At 44.4% G+C, this 19,489-nt stretch overlaps 1 protein-coding gene across 1 annotated transcript in view; it reads left to right on the plus strand.

Annotated features, from left to right (window-relative positions):
• LOC146863310 (uncharacterized) overlaps nucleotides 1–19,489 on the plus strand; it is a 272,972-nt gene that overhangs the window by 15,204 nt on the left and 238,279 nt on the right. The gene's annotated exons all lie outside the window — the stretch shown is intronic.

Here is a 19,489-nt window from a genome sequence, read left to right on the forward strand (position 1 = left end):
ATGTATACACCTCAGTAAACTGGTAAATATATTTATAATTTGTTTTGATCCTTCCATCCCTAAAGGTAAGTTTACATTGACCTGGGACTCCCACAGCTGTGGGAGCAACTTTTTCATACCAATTGTAACTCTGACAACTGCATCTATATGATCACATGCCCGTGTGGGGACCGTTATATTAGTATAACAACGAGAAAGGTGAAAGTTCGCATTAGAAGCACCATCCGTAAGAGCATCTCTGCCACGAGACTCACAACTCACTATTTAGAACAGCAGCATACTAATAATGATTTAACGTGGACCATCATTGAAAAGGTGAAGGGTGGCCCTAACCTCTCCAGAAGACTCCTACAGAAAGAGCAGAGGTGAGTGTATACACTCAAAACAAGTGATAGGTCTGAAAGACTCCATTCCATAGGGACAGTTAGGCCGGACATAAGAAATTCACTGTCCTCTCCTTTTAAACTCCTTGAAAATTCGGGATATTTTGGTGAATCACTTATAATAAGGGAAATCGTAGAGCTCTCTAAGTTGATCAATATATTAATGTCCAACTATATCCCACTTATTCCTCACAGTTTTTTCCCACCCATGGAATACAATACAAAACTCATATTTATGGTGTTCTACATCAATAAAGTTTTCTTCAAAACAAACCCCTTCGATTCCAGTAACACTAATGTGACATGCCGGTGCCACGAAAACTACACTAACCATGATTCCCTGGATTTTTAGTAGTTCCTAAACGGAACGGCGTACACGATACACATTATTCACTGAATTGATTGTTAAGAATCCGGAGCTAAATACTATTGATTTCATACACTAGGCTTACTATGAGGTGATCCCTGGTAATAGTGGTATTATCACTTAAATTTTGCCACAGTTCAGTTCACAGGAACACTGTTTAGTATGAAACCTCATCCCCCATGATTCACGGGGATCGGTAGTACCCTGTGAAACATGACGTGATATATGCGGGCCACATGCATGTCAGTGGATTCAGCTGCAGACGCGGGCATTCATACCCTTCATATGCATCTTCGATCCGGCTCACCGGCACTCACGCCGGGAGTTGCCGACCATAGTAGGTGTTGTGACGGGGCCAGGATCCTTGATGAAGTAAGTGAGGGGGAAATCAGAGATGGGATTTAGGCTGCTTGAGCGAGCTTTCAGTTATGGGCTTGATGAATTGATGTCGTAACTATACCAACTTTGACCTCTTGCCCAGAGTTTGACTATAGGACTGCCACTTCATTTCTGCACTCGTGAGAAGCGTGCAGTCCATGGGTTTTGATTGCTTATACATACGGGTGCGTAACGTTTTTCTATCCTAGCACCTAATATTGTATAAAGATGATACTGTTTTTGTTACTCACAGTCGGTAGATGACATACAACATCTCCCAGACTAATGACTCTTTTTTAAAATAATGCTTCGGTGTCTTTGCATGTTGGGTTATGGACACGTGAGTGTGTGCTTTATGAGATCGGGTGAGTTCTTAAAATTTGACCCCTGTTATTAATAATTATGAGAACTGTGATAGGTTGCGACTTTTACACACTGATTAACATTAGTATAGTGCTTCCTTCTCCTCTTACGAATTGTACAAAGAGGTTGAGTAATTAGCGCAGGGCACTTTGATTCTCCCATCATATGGTCTGATCAAAAAGATTTGTGTGTGTTGTGTCCTGTCTCCTTACAGGTGGACGAACCTTTTGAATCAAACACCACACTGAGAATAAGTATATCCATATGGTGCTTTGTGAAAGAACTAATAGTGTTTTATCTTGTTGATATTTTCAGGGAGGGAGGGACTTGTCATTGTAGTTTGCCCTGAAGAAATCCGTGGACCCAGAGGGCCGTTCACAGGCTGAAACATGTTGGCAATGAGAATAGGGTCATAGGACCGTTGAATCCTTGGGACACCCTAATATATGTTTTTAGTATCCTTCATTACTCCATATTAACCGGATACCTGGAGGATTTTTAATCTTTAACTCTCCTGGTCTTTTCTCTTAAGCGCTCCCTGTAATTCAGTTAAGTCCACCCTGGCCTTTAGGAGCCTGGTTGAACCCGATGATGAAGCATGACACTATTTGAGTGTGTGAGGGTTATCATACTAAGAGGAATTGCTCCCAGCTTTGGTAGAGATAGATGATCAGACCTCCTGAGAAGAGAATTGTGCCGTTACTGGATATTCCATGTATTATATCACTTTCCTTTGGGTGGGATACTGCTTGTTGTTCATGATAAATTAGGAGGACGTATCCCCTTTCCCCCATTTAACTTCCAGTGTTTGGAAATACCTCTCCAGCCTTCCGGCCTTCGTCCGGTATTGTATACACCATCAAGGTATGTATCCAAGATGTTTAATAATGAACATATGAGGCTAGATTACATTATTTTGGTTATATGCCGGTATGTGTTTTTGTTTTTTTGAACAAACAAGATCTTTATTGGTATCATCAGTCGTACAGCTCAACCACTGCCTACATCCCTTCGGGCCGGCAGGGCCAAAGTAACAGTGCTAGGTGGCATGTAGGGGGGGCGGAGCAAAATACACAGCAAGCCGCCTACAACCCCATGTGGGGCCGGCCGTGTCGGTGGGGGGGGGGGGCAGCGGTAACGACACAGGGTGACTTAGATCTCGTTTTTATTAGGTTTTTCTTCTGAAATAATCATTTAACAGAGACAGAACTAGGGAGGGGGAAACCACAAACCGTGAAGTGTGTGCCAGGGTACGTGCGCTGAGGTAGGTCGTGTTAGTATACGCCGTGGGGATGAAAAACTGGGGGCGGGTCGGGGACGTCGTTGCGCATGCAATCCTGCTGTCTAACCTGGTGAGATTACTCTCCGCCTCCGGCCGGTATGTGTTCTTGTTTGACCTTGATATGGTGAGGAGCAGACATTTGACCCAGACAAATGTTGCATTAGATGTTGTATCTGTCATTAATCGAAGGACTTGGCACTATCACAGTTCCTAGAAAGATGAGGTTTGGTAATGTCTGTGTTTAAAGGCAGATATGACAATGGTTCTGCATAAATTGGGGAATATGGCGGTTTCTGTTGTCTTAAGTCAAGGAAGATGGAGGTTTCTATGAACTAAAATGGATTTGGGGCCTATGTAAGATGGAGCCTGACCGTAGACACTTTACGTCTGATTGATAAGACTAACATTTCAGCATTGTATATGTAATGTAATGTAAATGATTTTTTGTATAGCGCGGGTTGCACTCCACGGAGCATCTTTGCGCTTCTGAGTGTGAAAGAACCAGATTAAATTGATTCTTGTGGTGTAACTGGGTTGGAATGTTATATCATATTCTTGCATTTTGTGTCGGATAAGGTATAAATCCAGGTTTTAAGGGTCCTTTTGAAAGGGATTTCTGTGGGGATTTGTCGGAGTGGGGGCGGCAGAGAATTCCAGGCTTTGGACCCCAAAACTGCCAGGGCTTTACCTCCTTTGGTTTTGAGTCTAAACTTGGGGATGGTAAGAAGATTCTCTCTTTGGGATCTTAGACATCGTGAGGGGACGTAATGTTGGAACATGTTTTCAATGTATTTGGGTCCTGTTTTGTTAAATGCCCTAAAGGTTATTAACAGGATTTGAAACAGCACCCTTTTATGTATTGGCAGCCAGTGCAAAGTGCTCATAGCTGTTGAAGCTGAGGTCCTTCTTTTCCATCCCAACACTAATCTGGCCGCTGCATGCTGTACCATTTGCAGTTTATGGCCTACCGCCCTGTTTGTTCCTGCGTATATGCTATTGCAGTAATCGATGCGGGAGGTAATGAGGGCTACTGCCACCATCTTCCTCGCTGCAAATGGGATCAGATCGAAAAATTTCCTGAGTCCTTTTATTATGCCGAAGTAGGTCCCTGCCACGGCTGTTGCTTGTTGTTGTTGGAAACTCAGAGAAGGGTCAAATTTTATCCCCAAATTTGGGACTGCATTAGCTATATTAGTGGGGACGGTAGCGTCTTCTGGCCACCATAGAGTTGGGTTGAAAAAGTTGTTTTTTCCAAAGGGTAGAATCTCAGTCTTCCCAGAGTTACATTTAAGATGATTCGTGCTCATCCAGTGGAAAGTGGCCTTATTGCAGTTTTTGAGTCTAACTTCTGCTTCGCTGGATTCATCCTCCATCACTAGGATGAGTTGTGTGTCATCCGCATATGAGATGGTAGCTATGCCGAAGGATGATATGAGGGTAATCAGGGGGGCTATATATACATTAAAAAGCGTCGGACTCAGGCATGAGCCCTGCGGAACACCTGAGTTTAGTGGAATCTCTGCTGATCTAAAATGGCCCAAGGTGACCACTTGTCGTCTGTTTGTTAGGAAACTCTTTAGCCAGCTCAGTACCTTAGCAGTTATCCCTGCCGCGGCTAGTCGGTCTATCAAGATGGTGTGAGACACCGTATCTAAAGCCGCGGACAGGTCTAAAAGTATGAGGACTGCTTTTTTGCCCTGGTCTAGTGCTGCTCTAAGTGTTTCCAAGGAAAAAATTAGAGCTGATTCCGTCAAATGCTTTGCTCTGAAACCAGCTTGGCTTGGGTGCCAGATATTATTTGCCCCTAAAAAAGTGGTGAGCTGTTGATTTACTTCCTTTTCTGTAAGTTTACAGAAAGTAGGGAGTAGTGAAATTGGTCGTAGATTAGTGAGGATGGTAGGGTCTGGTGATGGTTTTTTTTGTAAGGGTCTTACTGCTGCTAGTTTCCATTCCTCAGGGACTACTCCCCGGGAGAGTGAAGAGTTAATAATATTATTGATGATGGGGTTTACGATCTCCACCATGGTGTGGAGAACATAAGGGGGGCAGGGGGAGCCAGATTTGATTATAAGGATTTTTCTCTTAGATTCTTCCAGGCTAACTTCCTGAAAGAAGGCTAACTGGCTTGCCGCGTTATTGTTTTTTGTTTGGGACTCTTCCAGGGGGGAGGGGTATGGGAAATCTTTGGTGATCGTCTGTATTTTCTCGTGGAAGTAGTCCGCGATGTTATTACATAGGGTTTGGGAGGGGGGAATGTCTCTCTGCATGTTCTTTGGATTGGTATAGGAGTTGACGATATTGAAAATATCTTTTTGTTTGTTGTTACTATTGGTTATGGCATCGGTAAAAAAAGTCCTTTTTGGCTGTTTTTATCATCCCATGGTAGTGTCGGCGAGCCACTTTGTACCTGGACTGATCAGTTATAATATATTTTCTGCGCCAGGTCCGCTCTAATGCTCTAACCTTCCTTTGTTCTTCCTTTAGGGTTTGAGAAAACCAGGGAGCAGAGGTTCTATGTTTCTTATTGCGCCTTAAACTTGGTTTTATTTTGTCATTTTCCGTAGCTAGGGCATCCATCCATTCCCTGAAGGACTGGCTATCCTTCTCAGGGTTCCCTACTGCTGATGGTCTGGTTTCTAGTGCCTTGGTTAGGAACCCCGGTTTTCCTGTCAGGTTCTTCCAGTGGGGCCCACCCGGGGGGGCGCAAGGCTTTATCCCTTGTTTATGTTTCATTATTCCTTGGAGTTCAAAAGGGATGTAGCTGTGATCGGACCAGGTTAATTCTTGGGGAGGTTTTACAAGAAGTATGTCCAAGTTTGAACAAATGCAGTCAAGGATATGACCTGCATTATGTGTGGGCATGGTGGTAAGTATTTTGAGGCCGAGGACCTTCATTGTTTCCGTAAAACCTAAGGTGGCATGATCTGAGGAGGAGTCTAGGTGTATATTTGTGTCTCCTGGAATCGTGAAATTAGCAGATTTTAGGGCTAGATCTCCTGCTATTTCTCCTATACTATTCAAGAAATCGGTAGGTGTTCCCGGAGGTCGGTATATTAATGCTCCTGAGAAGGTGAAGGAATCATGAGCTCTTAGGGCGAAGCCATACTTTCCGCACCTTTGATATCTGGGATTGGGAAGGTCATGCAGCTCAGTGAGTCCCTGTAGACAATTGCTATTCCTCCGCCCCTCTGGAGGGGTCTGTCTTCTCTGGCAATGAGGTACCCCTGCGGGAGAGCGGTAGTCACATCCGGGTTGCTGTTTTGTGTTAGCCAGGTTTTCTGTCATAAAGAGACAGTCCAGCTCCCTTTCCAGGATTAAGTCAAAGATATGTTGGGCGTGTTTGCCCATGGACCTGACATTGACAAGTCCACAATGTTTCAGTAAGGCTGCATTCTGCCTCCATTCATTTTAAAACTGTATTCGTTTTGGTGTTTACGTTGCTCACACGAGGGAATTGCAGGGGGGAGAAATTGATGCTTATGTTTTTAAACTGTTAGAATATTTGTCTACGCTGCGCATATGAGGGAATTGACAGGGGGGAGAAATTGATTATTATGTTTAAACTGTGGGAATCTTTTACTACTAATTGTTGAACTTGCCTTCCGATCGTGCCTTGGTCACGGGGCGTTCGCCTGGGACACGCTCTTCAGGCATTTTTAGCGGCCATCTTGAGTGCGACGCGCGTTTTTCGCGGTCAGCACTCTAGATGTTGCACGCTGTTCCCTCGGCTCAGGCAATCTTTTGTAAAGCCGATCAGTCCTGCGATGCGCTGCTTCAGTAAGGCTGCATTCTGCCTCCATTCATTTTAAAACTGTATTCGTTTTGGTGTTTACGTTGGTCACACGAGGGAATTGCAGGGGGGAGAAATTGATGCTTATGTTTTAAAACTGTGGGAATTTTTGTCTACGCTGCGCATATGAGGGAATTGTCAGGGGGGAGAAATTGATTATTATGTTTAAACTGTGGGAATCTTTTACTACTAATTGTTGAACTTGCCTTCTGATCGTGCCTTGGTCACGGGGCGTTCGCCTGGGACACGCTCTTCTGGCATTTTTAGCAGCCATCTTGAGTGCGACGCGCGTTTTTCGCAGTCAGCACTCTAGATGTTGCACGCTGTTCCCTCGGCTCAGCCACGCCCTTTAAGTAGACTGCCTGACAGGAAGCGCAGCGGACGAGCGCAGCGGGCGCGCTAAAGGCAAGCCCGTCTGCGCCCGTCAGCGCACTGTCAGGGCATAGGGCATGCCACTCTGCCTGTTCTTCCTCTGAGGTTACCAGTCCCCTGATTTATGCGGCTGATATGCTCAAATCCTTTCAGCCTCCTCGTTGCCCTAAGGAAATAATCTGCTCTAATCTCCCCTCCTCTGATTATGTCTGCGGCGGATGCGCGTTTCACTTTACCACAGAGCGCGTTTTAACAGATTCAGGTGCTGCTCCTTTCAGCCCCGGTTCCATTAGCGCCTGTCTCATCAATGCTAGATCCGTGAAAAAGCACTATTTGGATGTGTTTGACCTGATTATTGATAATAATCTGGATATCCTGTTTGTTACTGAGACTTGGCTCGATGCCACATCAAATCCTCTAGTTAATATGGCTACACCTACAGGATTTAAAGTCCATCGATTGGATCGTGGTATAGGCAGAGGTGGCGGTGTGGCCATCTGGTATAGGGAAAATTGGACCTTCCGAAGTGAAATTTCCACTCTCTGGGGTAACTGCGAGGCATTGCATTTCAGCTTGCAACTCTCAGCCCACTTCACCCTTGGTGGCTCTTTAATTTACCGACCCCCTGGCTCAGCTGCGAACTTCTTAGCCCTTTGCAGTGAGGCGTTAGCTGAGCGAGCTTTGAGATTTTCGAAATATATTTTTCTTGGGGATGTCAATATCCACCTCGATTGCAGTAAAGAGGTAGATTCAGTCGCTTTTCTCGATTCTTTACATCTTGCAAACTTATCCCAAATGGTCATGTTCCCTACTCACCAGGGTGGTCACACGCTTGATATGAATTGTACTAATTTCCCCATCTCTGTCTTGAAGCTGCGCCCTGTGTCATGGTCAGATCATTTCCCCATCTTTTTCTCCTGTGCATTGCATGAAGCTTGGAGACCAACCAGTTGTTACCGGCCGCCTCTTTCATTGAAGATGGCTTCCACCCAGCTTAGCCTTGAACTTGCTGCGTCTCGACCCACTTTCTGCTCAGCTCTAGAGGCTAATCTTATCCAATTCAATGAGTGGACCACAGGTGCTGTCGCTTCAGTCTCGGCGGCTGGCCAACCCAGGCTGAGAAGAGAGTCCCCTTCTAAACCCTGGTTTACCCCTTTGTTACGGAGTCTTAAACACAACTGCAAAGTTGCAGAAAGGGCCTGGCGCTCCCGTGGCTATCTGCTCAACGACAAAGTGCTTCTTAGGTCTGAGCAAAAACTCTATTATAGAGCAATTGGGGAGGCCAAGGGCCTGTACTTTGCTACGCGCATTGAACGAGCCAATAACAACGCCAAGGAGATCTTTGCCATAGTGCAGTCTTTCCTTGCCCCGAGTGCTCAGGTAGCTGTAGCCCCTACATCGGACACCTGGTGCAACACCCTGGCTTCTTTTTTCAAAGACAAGATCATCAGTATCCAGGAGACATTTCGGCCTCTGATGAAGTCGCCCAGCACTGAGCTGGTTTCCACCCTGCCCAAGATCTCTCCACTCTCCCGCTTCTCTGATTTTTGCCCTATTGAGTTAGTCTTAAAATCCATAAAGCCCTCAAGTCTGGCTCCCCGCACGATCCATGTGCCGCCCGATTACTTTCCGATCTGGCAGACACCATCAACCCCGAGGTCAACTATTTGGTCAACCAATCGATTAGGGAAGCTCTTGTTCCCTCGGCATGGAAACATGCTCTAATTCTGCCACTTCTTAAAAAGCCCTCCCTTGATCCTCTGCTCCCAGAGAGCTATCGTCCTATTTCACTCCTGCCTAGTTTGGCCAAAGTGTGTGAGAAGGCTGTCACATTTCAACTGACCAACCATGCTGAGGTGGCTGGCGTGCTTCATTCTGCGCAGTCTGGATTCCGGGCCTCCTACAGTACCGAATCCGCTCTGCTGGAGGTCTCGGAGTCAATTCGCGAGTGTCTGGACGCCGGCGGGAGAGCGGCACTTATACTGCTGGATCTCTCGGCGGCGTTCGACACGGTGCCCCACGCCAAGCTCCTCGACCGCCTCTGGGACATTGGAGTGTCTGGGAATGCGTTGCTCTGGATCAGGTCTTTTTTGGAGGGTAGGCTTCAGCAGGTCTGGCTCCCTCCGTGCGCTTCGGTTCCCCTGAATGTCACCACGGGGTTACCACAGGGGTCGTCACTTAGCCCTCTGCTTTTCAATATCTATGTGACTCCACTGGTTTTCCTGGCGGAGTCCCTGGGGGCTAAAGTGATGGCCTACGCCGACGATACCCAACTGCTGTTTACCTGGAGCAAAGCTGATGATTCGGTGGTTAAACCTCATCAGTGTCTGTCCTCGGTATTTCAGTGGCTGGCTAATGCACAGCTAAAATGCAACGAGGCTAAGTCAGAAGTTCTGCTGTTCGGCTCTTTTCCCTCTGAGTTTAGAACAAGACTTTGGCCCTTGGGCTTTCCATGCCCCCCAGCGATCATTGGAGCCGTTAAAAGCCTCGGTGTTTGGTTTGATGATAACCTGAACTTTGCCTCTCATATAAAAAAACTTACCGGCACATGCTTTGGGCTTTTACGGAGTCTTAGGAAGTTTCTCCCCTTGCTCCCAGACAGGCTAGAGAAACGGTGGTGCGCGCTTTGCTTTTATCCCGTTTAGACTATGCCAATGCCCTCCTGGTAGGGAGCCTTGGTTACCTTGTATCGAAATTACAGGTGGTCCAGAATTCAGCAGCTAGACTTCTGGGCGGACTGTCCTCCCGGCAAAGTGCCCGGGACCAACTGCGGGCTCTTCACTGGCTCCCCGTTCAGTCTCGTCTTAAATTTAAAATGCTGTCAATTGTACAAAAAGCCCTTTATGGTCTTGGCCCCAAATATCTTCAGGTCAGATTCTCCTTCTACATCCCTAGGAGACAGCTGAGGTCTTCCTCATTGCTGCTTATGCAGACCCCTAAATTTGAGCGGGCCCGCTTGGGGGGCAATTCCTTCGCCCGTAGAGCCTGCCTTGCCTGGAACGCTCTTCCCCTGTCTTTGAGGGCCATTCGTGAGCCTCTCCTGTTCAGGAAATCCTTGAAGATCCTGCTGTTTTGATGAATTTCGTGGGATGGTTGCCTTTTTCTGTCGTTAGCGCCGGGACACTCCCGAGTATCTGTGCGCTCAATAAATTTAAATAACCTAACATAACATAACATAACAATGTAGATTTTCCGTTTTGTTAGGGCTTAGGGGGCTCTTTATTTGAGTGTCACCGAAACTGTTTTTACATAGATTGCAGCACCATGGTCCTACCCAGTTCTCTATGTTAAACAATGGAGTGCAGGTGAATGTTTTAGTATGAAAACCTAACAGGGTATCCCTAGAATACTGTATGAGACGGCCAGGGGGTATGGCCCTTGGCCCGGGCGTGGCACGGACGGGCGCAGACGGGCTTACCTTTGGCGCACCTTCGGCGCGCCGCCGCTGCGCCCGTCCGCTGCGCTCTCCGGGAAAGTGCGTCATTTTATCCTGGAGATAACGTGAGGGCGGGGAGGGGCCAAGCAATCGTCTGCTCGCCCTATCCAAGATGGCGGGTCCCCAGGCAGCGCCTACTCGGCTGCTATGGGGATTAAGGGAGGCACAGGTGAATAGACTCTAGCGCTAGCCGAGTCTTTTAGAGCGGGGCCGCACTCCGCTACACACAGCGGCGTTTAGCAGATTAAAAAGATTAAGTGACAAAACGGGTAAGTGCACAAATAAAATATAACAGGTGGAACAAAGTTAAAAAGATCCGTCCTGGCTTTCCGCCTCAGGACTCTATCTCTACACAACCACACACACTCGTAATCGTATAAAGGTTGATCATGGACTAGATTAACAATCCCTGACTCAGACTGCACTATAAAATGCTAGCTTTACAAGATGAAGAGACATTGACGTACAAATCATTAAGCATAGTAAAGGTACATACAGTGTAACCGAAATAAATATCGTAGAGGGGCAGTGAGTTGAGGTTCAGCCAATGGCTGAAGGAAGGTAATATTGGGCCTTTAAAGTAAGCATGCCGAACATGTCAAATCTAAAAAAAAACAACTGCTAGAGATTCTAATGTTATGTATGACTCTAAAGGGCAGGTTCCAAGTTGGCCAGTGATACAGTTTTAGAACAAAACTTCTGTTTTTGGCTGTCATTGGATCACAGGTATTCGAGTGTTTCCAGGCATGTATCTACCTGCGAAAAAGAAGTACAGCTGTACTAATTTTAACATACAAAGGGATAACATAGGCTTTGAAGGTTGTTAAAAACACAAACACCTTATTAATTAATTATTAATTAATTTACTAGTTTATTTTTTTGTTTTGTGTGGTACAAACCAGACTCACTAGGACAGCAGAGCGCATTACAGGCAGTAACAGTGAAAGCATGTGCATAATTAGAAAGTTGAGGTCAGTCGCTAAAGAGAAGTCCTCTCTGTGGATACACTGGGGTTCACAGTTATCTCTAAACCTCAAGTTCCATCCAGACAGTAGTTTAAAGAGCTCTGATACCCACATGGGTCTAGTTCTCCCCATATAAAACTTTTCAAATAAATAACTAGAGATTGTGGTGATGGATGGCACCTGTAGATACACATTTTTGAATCAAGATTTTAGAAGGTGCCCCCTTTTGTTTAGGAAAGTGAAGAATGTTGGTTGAAAAATATCATACATTTTCGTATTGTGTTATTAACTTATTTCTTCATGCTTTTAAATTGAGGCTAATTTGCAAGATCCTTCTACTGGTCAGCATGTTTTCTGTTGTAGTTATCTGTCTTCAACCAGACTATGGAAATGCAGTCCAACTAGTGATTTCAAAATGATTTCAACAGATGGTTCAGAAAGCTACAGCTCAATCTTTTTGCAGAGCAAGCTAGATCAAGATGGCATATCTCTTACTAGGGGCTTTGTAATTGCGTGTTGTTCATCAAAGAATGTATAATCTCCACTCTCAATTTCTCGAGGTTATTCGAGGTTAGTCTGCTATTCTTCCTCCTCCATTTTGTAGTCCACTACTCCTTTCAGACTCCTGATTCCACAGTTTCACAGGCGGAGAAAGAGTTCCTTTTTTATTTTTTGCATAAGAGAATGCTTCTCCCTTTAACTGCCTGACAACTTGCGGATGCCTGGAGCAGTGAAAGAGACCTGGAACATGTACACCTTTACTTGCATATGAATTACACACATTTAGGGATTTTGTCGTCCGGTCGGAATTCACAAGAATATCACCACTCAAAAAATGTATTTTAAAAAAAAAAAGAATAATCCAACACTCAACTCTCGTATTTGAAAAGGACTGAGGACACCCCTTTTCAAGCAATATCTTGTTTCAAAATGAAGCTACCACTTGATGAACTCACCAAGCAACATGCAACTTCCCCTAGTACCCCTCGTATCCCTGCTACTAAATCTCGTCCTTCCCTTCTACTACCCTCCCATCTTCGACTATTGTGCATACATCTCCCCTGTGCAGTGCTTTGTTCTGTGTAGGTTTAAGATATACATACAAGACTGAAAGAAGCCCTTTCACAAGATTGGTTTCTTTGTAAGGGAGTTGAACCTTGCTTGCGCTCAAAGAACAGTGTCTCAGCTGTAGGTGTTGCTTGCCAAATACAACATTCAGCTTCCTGTTCTTTTCTTGTTAAAAGTGGCTTCCACTTGTTAACACATATGATATGTAAATAGTCTTGCCTCAACTGATGCTTGAAGCTGTTACTCATTAGAACTGGCGAAAATCGTGTTAATGATAAAGAAAACTGTGCTCAGAATATAGGTATTTGATAAAATCAATATTTTATTTCAAATGAAAACCGATGTCGCTCACCACAGTGAAGACCATCCAGCTGAATATGAATCAAAATGTATACTTGCAAACTGCAAGCCCCATTCCCAGTTCTACAATGACATACACATGAAGATGACATGTAGAAAAGTGTACTAAGAATATGCAACTTATGCCATAAACATTTTTCCAAAATATTCAAAAACATAAACGTACTAAGATCGTAAAGACAGTATTAAAACATAAAGTGAGTAAGAAACTAAAATGGCATAACATTAAAAAAGTGATTTAAGTGTAAATGTAAAATGGCTTGGTATTTTGACAGATTGCTGCGTGAACTGAGTCTGACACAAACGAACGTAGTTCAATGCACCAATGCTTGAATGTGAAAGACATGTTTTTGTCGCCCTCTAGAATTCCACCCAATACATAGATGAAGTGGTGTCAATGCTTTGGGGTTACTAACAGTCCCTGAATGGGGATCCAGGGACACCGTGGTGATCGGAAATAAACCTTTTTTGTTCTATTCAATCTCACACACACACACACACACACAAGATGTGCTAAGAAAAAAGGCGCTTTAACTGAAAAGCCTGTTTATTTTAACAGGTGCACACTGTTGCACAACACATCTAAAATAACCACACCGAATACGATTAATACAGCACAAATGCACATTGTGAACAATAAAAATAAAATGAAGATTTCTAACCTAACACGCTAAAACCTACTTCTGTGTGCTGCACTAGGAGAGCATTAAAAGTGAATAACTTACAGCTAGATTTACTTAGGGAGGATGAGTGCACTCAAACCTTGTTTTAGCAGAACGCTATGATCTTCAGGAGTCACGGAGGCCATGTTTCCTGCGAGAGGCAAACACGTTCATCATCAACTCCTCCCGTGTTCGGTATCATTTTTCAGTAGAAAGTATGATGCGGCGGCAGCATCTCGGGCAAGCAGGATTATCTGGTCTGGCAATATCTTGCTTGCGATAATCTGGGGTGAAGGACCCTCTCTCAATAGGTGGTCACATGGTGTATATACTGTATCTTATCTGAGATAGAATGTCACCTTAGGAATGTTTGATTTGACTAATAAGCATCAAGATGCTAATCTAAGACACATTCCTTTAATCATATAAGGTAAAAGTACGACAATTCACACTACTCTATGTTGACTATTGTTCTTTGTTTGACCTTGAAAGCACTTGTTCCAGACTAATGTCGTATCAGGTGTTTGCTGATGTCTATATCTAAATGACTTGACATTTTTACAGTTCTTCGAGAGATCAAGACAGAAACCTGCGTCAAAGGCAGACATGTTGATGATTCTGCAGAATGATTGTCGTAAGATAGAAATTAATTTTTACTGAAATTCTTCATACTCTAGTCTCAGTGAAGACACTTCCTTTACCTAGTTATGTTGTTAGTACTAGCCTAAAGGGATACATCTGCTTGTCTATTTCTTTCTCTAAGGGTTAGTAATTTAGTTCTCGTGTGTGTATTTGTGTAGGTGCCAGCATGCCTCTTCATGAGCTTGTGCAGCATAGGGAGTGCAGGGGTATGTTAAATTATAGAAGCAGCAAGGCGCATTTCCTAAAATGTTCAGATACTAAGGAGTTACAATGTGACCGCGCATTATTCATTTACTGGACAGCATGGCATTTGCTTTGTTGTTATTCAAGGAATGCAGCTGTAGGCACCAAGCATTCTGCCTTTTTTATGTTGTGCCTACAGACAGCTTTAGCTGTTTGCTGTTACAAACCTATTGTGTTGTCAATATATCTCCGGCTGTTCCTTTCTGTAAATATTTTTTTTTAGTTCTCCTAGATGGGCGTACACCATCTGGGAGAGGGGGTGAACGACTCCATGTCTTTTGTGTCATGACGTATGGCCATGTATGCGTGGGAACGCAGTAACGTATGACTGCGAATACCTCATCCTACTTGGTTCGCAATAGCATCATGATGCAAAAGCTTGGTAGGGGTTGTAGGAAGGTGGATTTCTGTTACAGAAACTCCCCCACACACTGTTTGCCAGATTTCTGATGCAATTTGACCCTGGGCCCCTGCTGTGAGAAAGTGGCTTTCTGTTGCAGTAACCCCCCCCCCCCTTTTTTTAGTTTTTCTGTTGCCAGACTACTGATGCTCTTTGACTTGGTGTGCCCTGGGCTCCTGCCAATGATCCTTCCCTAAAACTGCATGACGTGCACAAATCTTACCTGCTGCTATCTTGCTAAGGCTACTGGTCCTGCCGTGAGGGGAACGGCGTTTTCACCATCGACTCCCGCCTGGAGGGCTGCGAAGCTCTCGCATCGCCGTGAGGGGAACGGCCAGCGATACTTCACCTCCCATAATCCCCGGCGCCTGTCATCCACGTCATCAGGCTGCGCCAGGGGGGATTAAAGCCCGCCTCCACACCCACAGCGCGGGACGTGCACAAATCTTACCTGCTGCTATCTTGCTAAGGCTACTGGTCCTGCCGTGAGGGGAACGGCGTTTTCACCATCGACTCCCGCCTGGAGGGCTGCGAAGCTTTCGCATCGCCGTGAGGGGAACGGCCAGCGATACTTCACCTCCCATAATCCCGGGTCCACGGCGCCTGTCATCCACGTCATCAGGCTGCGCCAGGGGGGATTAAAGCCCGCCTCCACACCCGCAGCGCGGGACGTGCACAAATCTTACCTGCTGCTATCTTGCTAAGGCTACTGGTCCTGCCGTGAGGGGAACGGCGTTTTCACCATCGACTCCCGCCTGGAGGGCTGCGAATCTCTCGCATCGCCGTGCGGGGAACGCCATTTCATTCTACAGGGGGTTCGCACACGAAGGAATGCAGTGCTAACCTGCTTTTCAGCACAGGACCCCCAGCTGAGCTGTAGATTTGTGAAATTTTTAAAAGCAGTAGAAAAAAAACTACCAAAAATTGACCCATGATTAACTCAGCAAAACAGGACATTTGATCTAACTTACACAGATGAATTATTTATGTTGCAGATTTTAACGAATTTTATTATGTGTTATTGTATCGCATTGGTTTTAATTAACTGTGCAATAAATTAAACTGAAACAGTGTGTGTGTGTGTAGCTTTTTTTTGTGGGTGGCTCTATTTGTGTGTGGGTTGCTCTATGTGAATAGCTCTGTGTAGGTGGCTGTGTGTGTGTGGGTGGCTTTGTGTGTGTGGCTGTGTGGGTGCAAATGCAATAGGTTTTGCATTTGAGAGAGATTAGGCTATTGACATTGTAAATAACAATGCCGTTTCTTTAAATGTTTTAAAAATAAAAACATAAACAAAAATGTCATGAGCAATGCCAATAGCTCTAACTTTAACAATGCCGAGACCATTGCAACTTCACTCTCTCTCACTCTTTACCTCAATCACTCTCTATCTCACTACCTCAATCTTTCTAGCTCACTAATTCACTTTCACTCTCTCTTTCACTACCACTCTCTCTCTCACTACATCACAACATCACTCTATGCTTATATATCACTACCTCACAACATCCCTCTCCCTCACTACCTCACTCTTTCACTACCTCACTCTCTATCTCACTACCTCACTCTCTATCTACCTCACTCTCTATCTCACTACCTCACTCTCTATCTACCTCACTCTCTCTCACTACCTCACTCTCTATTTCAATACCTCACTTTCTCTCTCTCACTACCTCACTCTCTCTCTGCTAATGCAATAGGTATCACATATGCAAAAAAAAGCTAATGCCAATAGAAATGACAATGCCATTTAAAAAAAATAATGAGCAATACCAATAGCTCTACCTATAATATTGCCGAGACCATTTCTGTGCTCCCGCCGGGAGGGAGCAAAGCTGTGTTCCCTGCCCGGGAGTGTGCAGGCAAGGAATTATATTTGATAGCAGGGGATGCCGTTAGGTCCTGGGTGGTGGGGTCCCAAGGGCCATAAGATGGCTGGGGAAGAAGGCCCCACGCCCCCCTCCAGGCAATAACTTGGCTTGGGAAGAGGGCCCCATGACCCCCTCCAGGCAGTAGGATGGCTTAGGAATGGGGCTCCATACCCGCCCCAATTAAAAAAAATAATAATAACAATAATCTGCCCCTGGGGATGGAGTCCCTGGAGCAATATTGTGGTTCGGGGAGGGTGGCTACATGCCTCTCTCCCCTTAAAAAGGCAATCAAACCCAGGAAATTACCCTCTCAAAAATAAAATGCTTGCCCTGGCGAGAGCCCGCTCTTTATTATATTTGGTTTTGTGACAGCACTGCGGATCCGAGATACCGTTTAAAATAACGCTTTTGGCCCGAGGCCGGGACGCGGTAGGTGGGCAGAATACTTCCCATCTTCTCGAGGGGAGACGTCTGAACGTCACAGGCTGGACAATACACACTTCCAACACATAAATGATAATTGAAGAGACCCACATAAATATACCCCCAACAGATGGTTAATCCATGACGTAAGGAGGAAACAGTAGGTGAATATGCCGGCACCTTCTCTTGAAGACCTAAGTAGGCAAAATTATGCTGGATACTGATGTTATATATGGGCAGCAGCCGTACCCTGTGTTTATTTAGATGTTTAAAGCATTGTTTGAGTGGTTGAAATTGGAAGATGTGCACAAGACTTTACTTGTCATCATCGATACATGCATAACAGAAGCTTTTTACCTCATGGTCCACTATTGACTATTTTGTACCGCTTGTTTACCACACAGTCATGGTTGTGAAGGCACAGCACCAGGTTCTATGACTGAAAACATATTCGAGTAAGACCCACCTAACATAATTGCCCACTATTTGTGTTGAACTGTATGAGCAGTCAAGAAGTGCATGCTTCGTGCTTAACCAAAGTACGACCATGAGTGAAATCGGTATATCCTGTGCTTCCTCAGAGGTATGTCTTAATAATAATTTCTGCACACAAGAATGTAAGTGTGGAATGCTGGAGAGAGTGTACACCCCTCCCCCCCTCGTGTGTCCCTTGTGTATTGCTCTGCAGGTAATTCACTGTTCATAATTTTGGGAAATAACTGTTAAAAATTATATATACAAATAGTACATATCTTAAATTTAATTAGCAAATATGGTAACATCTTTTTTGCAGTTGAAAATGATTGTAAGCATAAATGTTAATTATATAATTAATGCATAATAACGTTTTTTGTTTTTTTTACTTTAGCTGGATCTTTAATCCTTTAATTTAAACTTCAGACGCATAAGTTTAATTATTTACATTATATGTTTAATGCAAAATTAAGTTAATAGTGTCTTACCATCAAGTCGAGCCTTTTCATGTGTCACAGTGGCGGCCACATCATTCTATAGCATGATCCCGAAAGGTATTCAAGCACTTTACATGAGTGCAAGGGGAGAATAAATGATTTACCCAGAATGTTGAGCTGACGCTGAAGCTCATTCCTTCAGATCTAAAGTCGGCAGCTCTGGCTGTTACGCCACATCCTCTCCCCAATTATTACATTGGTAGACATTAATTTTCAGACCAGGCAAATTATATGGGGAACATACTACATTGCTAATTTCAGTGACTGAACATCAAAACATAAACAAATTTCATTAGAAAATGCTGCTGTACAGATCATGTGATGTATAAATTACGATAATGCGCAAGAATGTAAATATCCATGAATGGCATTGACGGTAATGTCATCAGAAAAGTAATTACTTGTCCTTTGTCTGTTTCAGTATGCATAATGGTTATATAATTGGCAGGCATGTCTTTCTTTTGTTTCAATGTTTGAGTTGGCGTGCACTGTCGCCACCGCTGCTGCATCATTATGTAGCGTGAGCTCGACCCGAAGGTATTCAAGCGCTTTACATGAGCGCACGGGGAGATTCAATTATATACTCAGAATGTTGAGCTGACGTCGAGACTCGAACCCACATCATTATATAGCTCGCTCTCGACCCGAAGGTATTCCAGTGCTTTACATGAGCGCACAGGGAGATTAAGGGCCAGAAGTATGACCATATTTGTGGTCGCAGACGGGAAATTGGCCTGTTTGTACAAACCCTATTTTGCGACTCGGTGATCTATTACCGACTCGCAAAATAGGGTTTGCGACTCGCTATTAGGAAGGGGCGTGCCAAGGGCAACAGAGAGTCGCACTTCAATGTAAGGTTGTTTGCGGCCGAAAAACACTTGCGATTTACCACCCATTTAAAATGGGTGGTAAGCCATTTGTGACTGGCACTGAAAATATTTTTAAGAGCAGACAGTGTTCCCACGGACCACTGCCTAATCTTAAAAAATGAAACAAACGTTCATTTTTCTTTTTTAAATGTATCCTGTTTTCCTTTAAAGAAAACTGGTTGCCTTTAAAACAACAAAAAAACCCTGCTTTATTCAAAAAGGCCACCATCCCTGGGAGTGCTAGCCATTCCCAATTGTGTCACAAATTAAACCTGCTTCATGAATATTAATGAGGGAGGCAATTTGTGACCCCATTAGGAATCGCAAACAGTGTCTGAAACAATTGTTGTAAATTCCAATTTGTGAGTCTCAAATTGCTAGTCCAAAATGACACAATTTGCGACTCGCAAACTGGAAGGGTCGTAACATCTGTCCCTAAATGATTTGCCTAGCATGTTGAGCCGATGCGTTTTCACATGCGTTTGTGTAATTAACAACCGTTAAAAACTCTCATAGTGTTCAGACTCCATATATACAGTCATGCGTAATTCTTACATTTTGGCTTATAACACATTTGCCGAGGCACACATAAACTGTAATAAACCAGAGAAGCTGGTATCCACAATTTTTGAACGTGTCAAAATTAA

The sequence above is a fragment of the Triturus cristatus genome, chromosome 2_2, assembly GCF_964204655.1.
Source record: "Triturus cristatus chromosome 2_2, aTriCri1.1, whole genome shotgun sequence".
NCBI lineage: Eukaryota > Metazoa > Chordata > Amphibia > Caudata > Salamandridae > Triturus > Triturus cristatus.